This window comes from Haplochromis burtoni, unplaced genomic scaffold (assembly GCF_018398535.1).
Source record: "Haplochromis burtoni strain Fernald_Lab_line unplaced genomic scaffold, NCSU_Asbu1 Contig_49, whole genome shotgun sequence".
NCBI lineage: Eukaryota > Metazoa > Chordata > Actinopteri > Cichliformes > Cichlidae > Haplochromis > Haplochromis burtoni.
Genome location: NW_024582410.1, coordinates 2,797,755 through 2,810,011, shown reverse-complemented (window position 1 = coordinate 2,810,011; position 12,257 = coordinate 2,797,755).

The following is a 12,257-nucleotide window of genomic DNA, read 5'->3' as shown; positions in this document are numbered from 1 at the left end:
CGTCCCTTACCTCGTTACGTCTTTTTTGTTCCTGCTGTGGTTCCCAGCTGTCTCGACTCCTCTAATCTTCCCCTTGTTTACAGTGGCTTGCAAAAGTATTCGGCCCCCTTGAACTTTTCCACATTTTGTCACATTACAGCCACAAACATGAATCAATTTTATTGGAATTCCACGTGAAAGACCAACACAAAGTGGTGTACACGTGAGAAGTGGAACGAAAATCATACATGATTCCAAACATTTTTTACAAATAAATAACTGAAAAGTGGGGTGTGCTAATTATTCAGCCCCCTGAGTCAATACTTTGTAGAACCACCTTTTGCTGCAATTACAGCTGCCAGTCTTTTAGGGTTGTCTCTACCAGCTTTGCACATCTAGAGACTGAAATCTTGCCCATTCTTCTTTGCAAAACAGCTCCAGCTCAGTCAGATGGACAGCGTTTGTGAACAGCAGTTTTCAGATCTTGCCACAGATTCTCGATTGGATTTAGATCTGGACTTTGACTGGGCCATTCTAACACATGGATATGTTTTGTTTTAAACCATCCCATTGTTGCCCTGGCTTTATGTTTAGGGTTGTTGTCCTGCTGGAAGGTGAACCTCCGCCCCAGTCTCAAGTCTTTTGCAGACTCCAAGAGGTTTTCTTCCAAGATTGCCCTGTATTTGGCTCCATCCATCTTCCCATCAACTCTGACCAGCTTCCCTGTCCCTGCTGAAGAGAAGCACCCCCAGAGCATGATGCTGCCACCACCATATTTGACAGTGGGGATGGTGTGTTCAGAGTGATGTGCAGTGTTAGTTTTCCGCCACACATAGCGTTTTGCATTTTGGCCAAAAAGTTCCATTTTGGTCTCATCTGACCAGAGCACCTTCTTCCACATGTTTGCTGTGTCCCCCACATGGCTTGTGGCAAACTGCAAACGGGACTTCTTATGGTTTTCTGTTAACAATGGCTTTCTTCTTGCCACTCTTCCATAAAGGCCAACTTTGTGCAGTGCACGACTAATAGTTGTCCTATGGACAGATTCCCCCACCTGAGCTGTAGATCTCTGCAGCTCGTCCAGAGTCACCATGGGCCTCTTGGCTGCATTTCTGATCAGCGCTCTCCTTGTTCGGCCTGTGAGTTTAGGTGGACGGCCTTGTCTTGGTAGGTTTACAGTTGTGCCATACTCCTTCCATTTCTGAATGATCGCTTGAACAGTGCTCCGTGGGATGTTCAAGGCTTGGGAAATCTTTTTGTAGCCTAAGCCTGCTTTAAATTTCTCAATAACTTTATCCCTGACCTGTCTGGTGTGTTCTTTGGACTTCATGGTGTTGTTGCTCCCAATATTCTCTTAGACAACCTCTGAGGCCGTCACAGAGCAGCTGTATTTGTACTGACATTAGATTACACACAGGTGCACTCTATTTAGTCATTAGCACTCATCAGGCAATGTCTATGGGCAACTGACTGCACTCAGACCAAAGGGGGCTGAATAATTACGCACACCCCACTTTGCAGTTATTTATTTGTAAAAAATGTTTGGAATCATGTATGATTTTCGTTCCACTTCTCACGTGTACACCACTTTGTGTTGGTCTTTCACGTGGAATTCCAATAAAATTGATTCATGTTTGTGGCTGTAATGTGACAAAATGTGGAAAGTTCAAGGGGGCCGAATACTTTTGCAAGCCACTGTAAACAAGGGGAAATATAGTCGAGACAGCTGTATAGAAACTCCGTCATGCTAGCTAGTGGGAGTTTTTATTGTAACTGACTGTAAAAATGATTCCGTTCAGGTTCTCCGTTTGGTTTACCTGTTAGTAAACAGCTCACTTTATGTTAACTAGTTCCTGTTCTCCTGCATCATCTGAATTTAGCCCCTTGTTAATCTTTACACAATCTGTAGCCCCATATTGTCACAGCAGTCACAATGTTGGGAGAAAATCCTTTGTTAATGCCAGCAAACCACTTGAGTATTTTTTCTGAGTATGTCCATCCCTTTATAAACACAGTATGTCCAGCTGATGGCTGCTTTCAGCAGGATAATCCTCCATGTCACGAAGCTCAAATCATGTCAAACTGCTTTCTCAACACGACAGTGAGTTCACTGCACTCAAATGGCCTCCACAGTGACCAGATCCCGAAGATGGAACGGGGGAGTTGCATCATGAATGTGCAGCCAACAAGTCTGCAGCAGCTGTGTGATGCTGTCATGTTAATATGCACCAAAATCTCTGAGGAATGTTCCCAGCAGCTTGTTGAATCTGTGAGGCAACTGTGAGGTTTCTCTGTGTTTTCTGCTTTTTTGGGTGGAGAGCTAGACTGGTCTGTGTTCCATCCTTGGGTGGAGCTGCCCTTCCTGGGTTTGCACATTCACACCTGTTGCTGCACTTCTCTGAATCAGGCATCAGCATCTCCCATTTGTAAACAAAGACCTTCAGCTGTGTTCGCCTGCCTGTAACCTTATAGCAGAGGTTCTCTAATGCTTTGGTTTGGTGTGTGTTGCTGTGTCACAGTCCAGGTTAGAGGCCTTGGATTTAACGTGAAATAATGCTATCAAAAACACATATGTATGGTATGTAAGACAAATAATTATTTTTAAAAAAACTATAACTAAAATATGACTGTAGAGGCTGGTTGACATGTCACGCATAAAATGTGTAAACAGTCTTCACTCTGATGTATTTCCTGTCTCTGTACTAAGCTGCTATAAAGGGGAAAGCCAAAGGGAACTTCAGCAGACTGCCACTGAGCTGACACAGTAAACCGGAGGCTGATTCTTTAAAGCTTTACTGAGTGAAAGTGCCTCTGACCCCGTCTCTACATCTGCGGGTACCAGCTATTAATACATAATGGAGAGATAAGATGAATCGCTGGCTCAACTTTCACTCATAAATAGCTATACATCGCAAGATAAAATTAGAAATCAAGAACCATGCACTTCTACAGAGCAAACAAGTGCTATCATTGTTTTTTTGGTTTTTTTGCTAAATGTTGTGTTAAACCGTGTTTTTTTTTTTTTATTCTAACCATTAGCTCACTGTTTTTCTCCAGAGTCAGATGGATCAGATGTTTAATTTTTTTTATACAGCCAGGTAATGTAAAAGTGCAGGACGAGTACAATAATGAACTGTTCAGTCTTTTACTTTATGATATTAAAAAAAACCTTGCATTTAAATGTAGTCACACACTGGCAATTTTATGATTGGGATAGCTTTTCCTTTGTTCTGACATGACTCATTGGCCTCTTGACTATAATCTAGAGGAAAAATATAACCTTCCATTAAGGTCTGGAGAGATCCTCCTTATTAAGTGGAATATTTTACCCATTGAATAAGCACAAATGAAGCACAGTGTTAATGCAGGCAGGCCACAAAGTCAAGCTGAATCCAGAGTTGATCAGCTGATTACTAAAGTTACATTCTCATACAACTAAACCATATTGTGTGTCACATTTGGAGGGAAATGTGTATTCTGTCTCCAACGAAATTTAGCGAGTAGTGTAGATATTATCCACATTAGAGTTTGACATTTAGGTGTTTTTGTCATGATAAATCTGCCACCGAACAACCAAAACCCTGCAGTCAGTGAACAAGATATTTTCTGAGCAACAGTTTAAGTGGTAATGTCAGACTGAGTTGAGTTAACTAAGAATTATTATTGTCCAATTTCAGCTGAGTCCAGGCAGGAGAGATCCAAGGGGACAGCAAGCACAAGAGCAACACATCAAGGGTTTTCCTGGGAGAGAGGACAAAAGCAGACAAGAAGTATCTGAAACCTAAACAAGGCACGAGGATAAACCAAGTCTTACATTACCACTTAAACTAGCTGAACAATCCAGTGAAGGAGAGGAGAAACTGGTCCTTAAGGAAGCAAGACTCCTGGAATCTCCAGCCAACACCCAGTGCCTACATGTAGGAGAAGAGGATGGAAAAAGACAGAGAGTGCAAGAGAACGAGGGAGAAAAGAGAGGAGGAGCTCTGGACTCTGAGGACCAAAATAGGTTTTGTTTTCCTATCAGGTTAAGACACCAAAAAGATTTCAGTTGGGCTTAAAATAAACACATTTGGAAAGTCAGCCGAGCTTTAATCTCATCCACTTCATTTTATAAGGTGGAATGAAAAGGAGCAACGGGAGGAAATTAATTGTATATAACATACCTGAAAGCTTCCCTTGAACATCACAGTTAGGACAGTGCTCATGAGCACTAAAAAAGCAGGCGCAAACTGTAGGTGTCCCTATTATAACTCGGTAAATGGGTCAATCTTTGGTGGTAAAAAGGGGTTATTCATCCAAAAGGTTACTCTTGTCACTGACACACGACTGAAAAAACAGCGTTGTATAAGCAACACACATAATGACCTATTACACTGTCCTGACAAGACTCCACTAAGGAGTTTTGCTGCCTCTTCTTAAAAACACGTAAGAACTCTCAGTGTAACAGGTGGCCATTAACATCTTTAAAAATCCAATTCTAGTGACTCTTTTCACTTCACAGGTTGACTCTTGGATCCTTTTTCTTCTTTAAAAAAAGAAGGCTCCCCGCCTTGCCAGGAAAAAGAAACGAAACAGCTCACTGGAGGGAAATAGAAGAGAAGGAGCGATAACTTTTAAAATCTCATAGCTTACAAAAAGATAACAGCAGGAATCGTGCAGCATTTCTTTTACACAGCATCCACTGCCGTCTAGACGATGGTTGACCTTTCTGATGCGACCAGTGTTTCACTGGATTTCAAGGCTTTTTGATAATGTTTCCATAACATAGACTGACTGCTTGCAAACCTTGACCTTTGTGTGCTCATAAACAACATCATGCCTTCTAAATGCAGACTCATTATTTTGCGTGAAACAAACGGTCAATATGCACAGGGCAGGCATATTTTATCGTGTTTTTTGACACTTTCCCTTTTGTTTTCCGAACTTTTTGTTAAATTCACCTAATTAATAATTTATTGCATCATAGTTGTTCGATGAGGGTGTTCAGTGAACTGAGAAAAGATTGACATCACCCCAAAATATCAAATCCTTTGATACGATTTATCATAATTCTGCTTGCAGATAGACAATCTTTCTGAACTTTGCTTCAGTGCATGTCTCTGTTTGTCAAGTGAAACAGGAATTTAGGATGTTTTTTCTTTCTTTTTTTTTCTTTTTTTTTGTCTTGCTGTGTTAGCGTCAGACACCTCCGATGTGGCGTTTCAAAAGTTCACAGTTGGTCTCATCCTGGCTCCATTCCAGCATCACCTGGCGAGTTTTCCTGAGGAGTCCAGGCTGTTCTCACATCCTGTCATCAACCGACAAACAAAAGAAACAGTCAGAGATTTAATGCAGCATTTGGACGAGATCCAGAGAGGAAATCACATAACTGTAGGGCACAACAAGAAAGCAGCAGTGACGATAAAAGAGCAGACGAAGGGCAGAAAACAGACAGCAAATACAATGCAGAAATGCTGGCATGTTAAAAGTATGAAAAACAATGCGTGATGTGCAGGATGTTCATTAAAGAGGGCTTAAAGCAGCCACATGTGTTAAACTAAATATTTCTAATATAGTACATCTTCATTTGGCAGTTGTAGCTTGTGGCCACAGCTCCTCTTTGTTGATACAGCTTGTCTGTATTTGGCATGATCTTCCAGGCTGGACCTTTCCCATCGGGGTGAGATAATTCCCCAGTTTTTGACGGCTGCAGTTTGGCCACAAATGATTTTGGCAACTTAATGCTCTGTTGTCTCATGTAACCTAAATCTTATAACATACTAATTTTGGTTTTCCATCATGATTAAACCCTGCTTTATTAGTAAATCCTCAGGAAATGTTTTTTAAAGCTTCCCTGTGTCCCAAAACTATATCTACAGAAAACAGCTTCTTTTCTTAGGCACAAATAAATTCATAGCGAATTTAGATTTTTTTAAAAAAAGAAATGTTTTAAAACACACCTGTTCACAACCCTGAAGCAGCACACGTGAAAATTATGCTTAACCATCTATTTTCCATATCTTTAACTGCATAATCAATCCATGGTTACAATGGGGCAAGAGCCAATCCCAGCTGTAATAGGGTGAATGGTGGGGTAGACCCTGAACAGGTTGCCAGTTAACCAAGTGAGATGAAATATGACACCACAAGATCCTTTACGAATGCCTGTGCGTGATGGGTTGGAAATGAAGTACTTGCCTCACTATTTCCAAATGCATGATCGTACCAATGCTGAAAGAAACATGAAGTTATACAAAAAAATCAAGTTTTCACATTACTCTATGCAATCAAAGAGGAACAGCCAGGTGCTGCTAATCATTTCTGCAATTGATCATCAGCAAGTTCGGCCTCCCCTCTAAAAGCAAACGTTTTGGTAGTATGTTGCTCTGAAACATTCTAGACTGTGTTAACATGCTTCCACAGTCTTTCACCAGCAGAAATCGTGTGAGGTTTTCAAATCAATTGTAATTAAAATACAAGGGGATTCAACATTTGTTTGTGTTGTACTATAAAAAATTTCAATAAAAAAAAATAAAAATAAAAAATAAAAAAAAATACAAGGGGAACGCTCCAGAGCTGAACACAGAAGTGGCATCAGCTGCAGTTCCTCTAGATGAGTCCAATTAAGACTGTTTTTTCACCCTATTCTCAGCACCCTTTTCTATCACACCAACTCTCTGTATATCCTCTGAGTCTTCTTTGAGGTCATCCTCTTGGCCACTTGCCTGCCAGCTCCGTCTTCAGCATCCCTTGTCCAATATATCCATGTCCCATCCTCTGCACAAGTCCAAACCATTGCAGCCTTGTCTCTCTAATATGTCTCCAAGCTGCTCAACCTGAGCTGCCCCTGTGTACTCTGGTTTGATTTCTTTAACTTCTATGGATGGTTTCACTGCACATAAAAATTCTGAGTAGGGATAAATTATTTTTATAACTCATCTATGTAGATAATTGAGTTAGCGCTGAGGCCAAGTTGATTGACAGGCAGGCAGCCTTGTAGCCGACCGAGTCTACAAAGGCTCATCCATTACTTTGACTCATTAAATGGATGTGTTCACTGTACTTGGGTCACTGGAGCCTTCTTGGGGCTTTAATGGTTTAGAAATTAGCACTCCATGCTCTCATCCATACAAGGTAAATTCTGGTTCCAAAAGTGCTGAGTCTAAAACAATGGGCAATGTCACAATGGCTACGTCCATCTTTAATACTGACTATACTAAAATATCAAGAGAAGCTTCAAATTGAGAGTCATTTGATTTAAAAGAAATATAATTTCTAAAGTGGAAAGTTGGAGTAATTGAATTTTGATGCTAGCTGTGTCTTGTTTATTTTCAGATGTGGAAAAAAAACCCATAAAAAATTGGTCTTAGGTTATTTCATATTGTAGAAGCTAAAATAAGAAGTTTCCTGCAGCATCTCCTCTTCTTATGTTGTAAAGAACAGAAATATATAATGATTTTTTGGTGTGGCATGCTGGTTAGCACTGTTGCAGACAGCAAGAAAGTCCTGGGTTAGGGTTAGTGCAGGGGTAGGCAACTCCAGGCCTCGAGTGCCGGTGTCCTGGAGGTTTTAGATGTGTCCATGATCCATCACAGCTAATTTAAAGGGCTAAATGACTCCTCAGCATTTCTTGAAGTTCTCCAGAGGCCTGGTAATGAACTAATCATTTGATTCAGGTGTGTTAACCCAGGGTGCGATCTAAAACCTGCAGGATACCGGCACTCAAGGCCTGGAGTTGCCTACCCCTGGGTTAGTGTATCCAAGTTGGTTTGGGTTAAAATGCACCTTTTCATGGTCTAAACACCTGTTTGCCTGAGTTCCTAATTAGTTAATTATTAACACAAAACTTTCCCATAGGTGTGAAAGTGAGTGCAAATGGTTGTCTGTCTCTCTATGGCAGCTGTGATACGCTCCAGCTCCCTGCGACACTGAATCGGAGATGCAGTAGAATTGTATGGATGGATATAGTGAATTTTAAATATTGATTCTTTTTCTTTTTTTTAATTAAAGCAGTGAAGATCCGGTTGACAGGCCAGTCTAAGAATCTGCTTCCATGTTTTTGCATTGCTGGCGATTCTGTTTAAGAAGGAGCATAATTCATACTGTCAAAGCTAATATTAGCCATTTATCCCCTAGTGAAGTTATGTAATGATATCACAATGAAAGGCAGAGGTGGTGTTTACTGTACACATAGGTTTATCCCTCAGACATTCTGAGAGAGTTCACCCCGCAGGAGCTTTATAACAGGATTACTACAGCAGGGGCCCAGGAGAACACCCACGCTTGCCCAGCTGTTTTAATCTGGGGATTTTTTTTAACAACTATGAACATTTTGTATTCAAACTGAACCCTTGTAGGTCGTTTTGTTCTGTCTTCCCACCTATGAGACATGGAAAAAAAACATCAAAAGAAGCACAGTATGTACATTTGCATTTCAACTGGAGGATATGTAATGGCAGAGATTTTTTATAACAATGACTTCAAGGGATTAGTTATTTAAAATAGGATGTTTTAATGCTATATACAGTTGTTTGTATTATTAAACCTTGTAAAATACATCCGTCCATTTTCTGCCACTTATCCTGTTCCTTGTTACAGGCATGTGTGACGCCAAGTCTTCCCAACCCTACCACAGCACATAATCTATCTAGGGTATTCTGGCCTGTCCCAGTTGGAGGAAACTCCACACAAATCAGGGTTACTGGAGCCTGACTCACAACTGTCCAGTGGACTGGCCTTAGCCTATGGGACCCAGCCAAACTTGGCCTAAAGGAGTCACATGGGCCAACTGGAGGGGTACAATGTGGATGAGGCAGAAAGCAAAGGTGGTGGATTTGGTATTCCCTACAGTAGTTCATCCATCCATCCATCCCAGCTGTCCAGAGTGGTGACTTGTCCAGGGCTAACACACAGACAGAGACAACTGTTCATATATGCCCAATTTAGAATCACCAATTGACTAACATAGAGAGTAAAAAGGGAGAAGTAATTTTCTCAGGAAATGAAAACCAAAGAAAAACTTGGGGGTTTTCTAGGATATTGATGGAGCTATTTGTTGTCCTTTTTTGTGCTTCTGTTTTGTTTTTTTTTATGATAAAAGAAGGTAAACATATTCTGGGAGTGAAACCATCACCACAAACAAATGCTAATGCTGCCAGCTCTTGCATCTGTGTAAAGAAGCACTGATTCGTTTTGCAATATCAGCTTAAGAGATGACGAGTTGTGTCTTTTGCCATCAATCACTTCCCACACAATGATGGTCCAAATAAGGCTGCTCTCTAATTAAAATATAACCCAGCACATTTTTTTGTTAGTCTGAAATATTGAATGAAAAGACCACCTGCTGCACTAGTATGAATTAAATGGACAAAGCAATGATTTGCTTCATTTTGGTAGAGCGGCAGCTGACAATGTCCGGAAAAGCTGCTTGAGCAGTGCATTGATTTTTACTGGTGTACTGGTGTAAGCCTCTGCTTTGTTGTTTAAGTAATGGAGCAAAGCCTGTGAGCTAGTTCATCTAGTTAACTCAACCTGCACAGCTCCATACACACCCACTCATTTCACATCATGTACTGAACACACCCTCCTCTAATTAAGCTGCAGAATTTCTCTCTCTCACTCTGACATGTCTGTCATACTTGTTGTTTCAACCTGTCCAACACCCTTGCATCCACCTGTAAGCTCCAGAGGGATATTTACACATCACTTCCTATTTTTCTTATGTAACACGTTTGCACAGAGAGTGATTATCTAAGAAACTAGGCACCGAACTCAAACAATACTCTGTATTTTGCTCCTGTAATAAACCATTTTTGAACAAGTTGCCTGCTGAAGGACCAGGTTTTGCCTGAGTTTTTCAAATGTCACTCTGACCTGGCTGTGGGGGCAAGGACACTAATTATGTTTCAAAATTCTCTTGAGTGTCTTTTATCCATAGAGCCCAAGGTTGTTCATTATGTTACGATTGTGGAACACTCACTGACTGAATTTGGAGACTGAATTTCAACTGGACCTTTCAAAATAAATCAATAAATAGCCCAGGGAGCAATGCAGTTACTCGCTAATGCTGTATCTCGTTCTTTTCCCTTTTTTCTTTGTCTTCTTTGCATGCACTTGGTTCCATTCGCTGAGCACCAGGCACCATCCTTTACCATCTACCAGGCTCAAAAACATTTGTCATGCACTGCATCCATATACAAGCCAAGCAATGTAGAGTGTCTCATAAAATCTGTTGTGGTTAAAGTATCCGGTTGTTCAGTCTGACGTCACTAGCCGTGTCTGGGTCTAAACTCCGCTGCAGGTCCATATATCAAACGATCACTGTGGCATTACTGAGAGTTGAAAAACTGTCTAAAGTCTTTCATCTTTAATAAAATGATCAGCGTTCTGCTCTACCAGGTGTAACAATTGAGTTTAACATCCAGGCATCCATGAAAACGGAATTTATGACATTTAACAGAGTTAGAAGTTAGCAGGGAGTTAGCTCGCTAGCTTCTATCTAAATACAATATAGCATGTCCTGACTGCGGGGTTTTGGAAACAAATTAAAACGTACAGCTCTGCTATCACTTCCAGCATAAATGAAGACAGAAAACTAAACAGCAGTGACGTTTGTAGGGTTACTGAAGTTGGGCTAGCTGGTATATAATGATGTGCTACGTGACCGCTAGCGACACAGCTATGTTAGCATAATATAAACAAGCTAACTTTTTTTCCACTCGATAAAAGTTAGCGTGAGTGTTCTCGGTGGTCAGGAACAAATGTAATCGCATGGCAGGATGCTGTAAAAGGACCAAACTTCAGCCAGGAGAACAACTGAGATAATCCATCCACAATACGAGGTTAGTCATTCATATACTGCTGCATGGGCTGGGCTGTAGTTACATCCTAAGGTTTTAAAAACTGAGCTTAAATAAATGATGTGGACACTAAAGGCTTTAAAAACTTTCATGTAATTATCCTCCAGGAAAAAAAAGTTAGGCTTGTTTAATTACTAGCCTTAACATACGTCTCGTAGCGGTCAACGTAGCCACATCATTATATACCACTAGCCAACTTCATAACGGCCTACTAAAATAAACAAGGTCACGCTGTTTAGTCCTCTGTCTTCGATAGATGCGATGGAAGCATCTAACTAATAGAACAAAATCACTGCATGACTTGACCTTGTTAATTTTTATTAGCCATGAAATGCCCAAACTCCAAATAGCAAGAACATATACACATAAAGCGATACATGCTATAAACTATGTATTTAGATAGAAGCTAGCGAGTTAAAAACTCAAACCTACACAAAACCCGATATTACTAACGAACCTAGTACTTATACTTTTCAGGGAATTCCACAGGATGTAGCTAAGAAATTCGAAGCGTAGTGTTCACATTGCGTATGCGCCATTGATGCCTACAATACCACAATTGTTTACACCTCTGAGGAGCATAGAGTCCGGAGTAAGTTGAGAACAGCTGATCATTATTAAAGGCATATGAAAAGACTTTAAAACCCATATTACTATACGAAAAATTCTGCAGTTAAATTCGCCATACTCCGATCGTTTGCATATTGACTACCTAGGTCCAAGTGCGGTGCAGAAAAGTTTATACCCAAACACCAACACACACAGGCTATGACGATGCATACATCCCTGTGACAGATGATCAATTTAACGCCGGCTACTTTAACCCACGACAAGGTTTGCTATTGGAACATCTTGTTTTCTATACATTCTTGTGTAACCTGCAAATAACCATTATGGTTATAAGATATTGCAGCGCATAAGCAAATCTGATACCAAAGAATTTCAAAATACGTGTATCTTGAGAGACACCATCAACCTTGTGAGGGGAGTTGAATAGGTGAGAAGGATTGAAGATCCAGGTCTTGACCATCCTTACCTCCAACTTCCTGTTTTTGATGTAGTCGGCTAAAAAACAGTGAAGCCAAATTATAGCCTAACTCATATTCACGACACTTCGAAGCCCATAAGTAGATGCATGCAAAGAGACCACAAAGAACAACAAAGTGGAAAAGAACGAAATAATTGAGATACGTAGCAGATATAAGTTATCCTGTCAAATAGAGAGAAAGCTAAAGTAACCGCATCTTCCCCTCTCTGGGCAAATATATGATAAAATTTATTTTTTATGCAACTAGTCCAGTTGAAATTCAGTCTCAAATTCAAGGTCATGAGGTCCACAAATCAACAATATGAAAACCTTGGCCAATGGTAAATAAATAAGAACCAACCTATTCAAAAGAAACACATTTTTTAATGACATTTACAAAATGGAGTCAGTTA